Genomic DNA, 3,124 nt, shown 5'->3' on the forward strand with positions numbered 1-3,124 from the left:
CCCTCCCACCACCACCATCCCTTTTTCTTTAACAGAAAATACATCTCTGGGCTCCGGCTGAAGGACAGTTACCAAGGCTAGCTAGCATTTAAGAATATTGTTTTGTTTTCTGAGTGTTTAATTCATTCCAAATAATATTTGTGGATCTACATTGATGGTAGTGACATAAAGTTTCCCTTTGACAGAAACTGAAGCTTCAGTGTATTGCTTTAAAGGAATTGCTTTAAAGGAAAATAGCCACAGTGCGGGTGGAACGAAGCAAAAGGCTTGCAGGCGGCGTCTGCACGGCTGAGGCTGGGGGTGAGCTGGAGAGATCTCTTTGGCCAGCACCTTGTGAAAGGCAATTCAGTGAAAAGAACTTTATTTTCCTCTTTTTCCCAAATAATTTAGGTCTGCGCTGTTAAGTCCCACCTCCTAATTTCTCCCCCTTCGTCCTCTCCCCAAGGCTGCCTTTAGGGGGTTATTATTACTCAGAAAGAGACCAAGAAATATAGGGGACCTGGGACACATGAGGCTTGATGTGGGGAACTTCTCCGGACATTGGGAGGACATGCCTGCAGCCCTGTTCTTAGCTGAATCTTGAAATTGCAGACAAATTGTACATTTTTCTGGAAGGAAGGTTTCTATCATTCATCAAGCTCTTAAGGTGCTTCAAAGAGTTCAGGACCATGGGCCTGGAGGCTCCGCCAGGAATGAATCGTTGCTGTGGAGTTCTGACCCTTGGTTTTCTGCCACACACAGCTGATTAGTTAATAATGCAGCGACTCAATAATTAAAATGGGGATTATGTGATCCTTAAAGACACAGACTCGCTCACTCCCATCCACACTTGAAGAACGCTGTCGCCACCAAAATCAGTGGGATCTCGCAGAAGGCTCTGTGCTTACCTGTGCTGACAGGTAAGCGCAGGGAAAGGGTCTGCTTTTCTGTCTGGGTCCCAGCCGTCCCTTGAGCTTCTGCACACAGGGATCGGGTCTATCCGGTTCATCTTCTGCCTTCATCATCCTTCGTGTTAAATTCCTGTACTTCTGCCTTTGCCCCGTAACTTCCCCAAAACATTTCTTGGAAGGACCTCAGGATCAGGATGAGCGGACCCGCTGCTTCGCTTATAAGCTGGGAGGCAGGAACCCTGGCTTGGCTGTGTGACTTTAAGCAAGTTACTTAACTTCTCTGACTCATAGGAGTGTTGTTAAATTTAGATCACATGAAGGAACAGATGTGGGAGCTCTGCAGAGAATTAGAAGAGTCATCAGATATAAACGGCCTATTCAGAGAGCAGCAATCAAGTCACCCTCATAACCAACAACTCCTAGAAGTCCCTGGAATAAGGCTCCTCCCAGCTAGACAAAAATGATGTATAACTTGAAGATTTGTGGTGGTTTTAAGCATGATTTATTTTTTTAGGTGGATCTCACTCAGATTCTTCGAGGTATAATGGATATGCTCTATCAGTAACTAACGTGGATACTTGTGGTTGTTTTGTTTACCCCATTTTATACATGTAAATGACCTCACCCCATTCCCAGGCCATGTGATTGAGGTGGTGTTGATTGGCTCCAGATGTGGACATGTGACTCAGAATTAGCCAATTGGATCATCACATTCCTTGGCCATAATGATTGGTTTAGGTGTGAGTATGTCATTTGGTTTGGACCAATAAGATGCAGGAAGACTTTTATAAGAATTTCTGAGTTGCAACCACGTCTGAAGCAGCTGCAGCCTTCTTGGCAGCGGGAAGAGAGAATTTGTCTGAGTGAGAATGGCCTCCAGTGAAAAATGGAACAAGGGAAAACCAGAAACAGAGTTGTGATTTCATTACTTGAGTGCTTGAATTCAGTTGTGCCTGAATCATTGAGCTTTTGGATTATATGAAATGTAAATTGTGTTGTTGTTTGTGAAGCCACTGTAGCGTAAGTTTTATGTCATTTGCAACCATAAGAGCTCTGACTACAGTATTCTTAACCTCCTTGTCAATAGATGTTTCTTTCTTGATCTTGGCTGCTTCCAACCCCTGGCCTCAGGCCCCGTCTAAACCCACTGACCCACTGAAATAACCTTATATTTTATCTGGGTTTTTTTTTTTTTGCATCTGTTTTGGCACCACAGGATGATAAGAATGAACTATCACATTGATTGAGCCCTTTACACTTTACAAAATGTTTTCACAGGTGCTGGGTCATAGAACCATGTGTCACCTCCTTTTTGCAGATGAGGAACCTGAGGGTCAGAGAGGTGAAGTGGTCTCGTGCCCCCAAGACCACACCATTAACAGGTCGTGGTCTCCAGCCCAGGGCTCCTGGTACTCAGAACTGTATTCTTTCACATGTAGCTGTGGAAGATGACTGACGGGTCTGAGGAGACGCAGGTCATACCCTAACTTCATGAACAAGATACTGTGTTCATCGTCCTCAACATCCCCTCCCTACAGCCTTATCTATGTTCCCGCAACCCTAATCTTCCAGATGGTGTAGCACAACAGGCTCCCAGTGGTGTCAGGAATACCAAAGCCTCCCTAAGACTTTGTTTGCTCCCAGGCTGAAGATATTGCCTTCTCAGGCACTGGGAAAATTTGTATCCTAAACTATTATGTTTTCCTAGACATGTCACATTATTTTTTACCCCTGTAGATAGCTCTGTTCCCATTGTTTTCCCTCTGTTTACTTCATCATCTTTCCTGTGTTCATCAGGGTTCCTGGTTACAAGCAACAGAGTCCGTTTCAGCTAGTTTGAGAAGAAAAGGAGAACATTAGGTTGTATTAGGTCCCTCACAGAATCTCCAGCAGGACTAGATAATTGGGCTCGGAGGCTGCATGGCCAGGAACAATAGCTACATCCTGGCTGCAAGAAGGTCTAGGGGAGTGAGTTTTAGCCTCCACTCTTAGGAGGTGGGTGAGTCTCTTAAGTTGGAAAATTCCCCACCCCTAGGAGTGGTATGCGAGAGGTTCAGCCAGACACACAAGCAATTGTACATTAGACTTCCTGATTCCGCTAAGAAGTCGCCACTGCCACTAACCCACCCCCTCTCCCACCCCATGACCCCTCCTCACAGGTAGGTGCTACCCTGTGTGGGACATTCTTCTTCCACTCACAGTGCCATGCAGTTCCCTCTACCTGAACTGCCCGT

The sequence above is a fragment of the Propithecus coquereli genome, unplaced genomic scaffold (assembly GCF_000956105.1).
Source record: "Propithecus coquereli isolate 6110/MARCELLA unplaced genomic scaffold, Pcoq_1.0 Scaffold27, whole genome shotgun sequence".
NCBI lineage: Eukaryota > Metazoa > Chordata > Mammalia > Primates > Indriidae > Propithecus > Propithecus coquereli.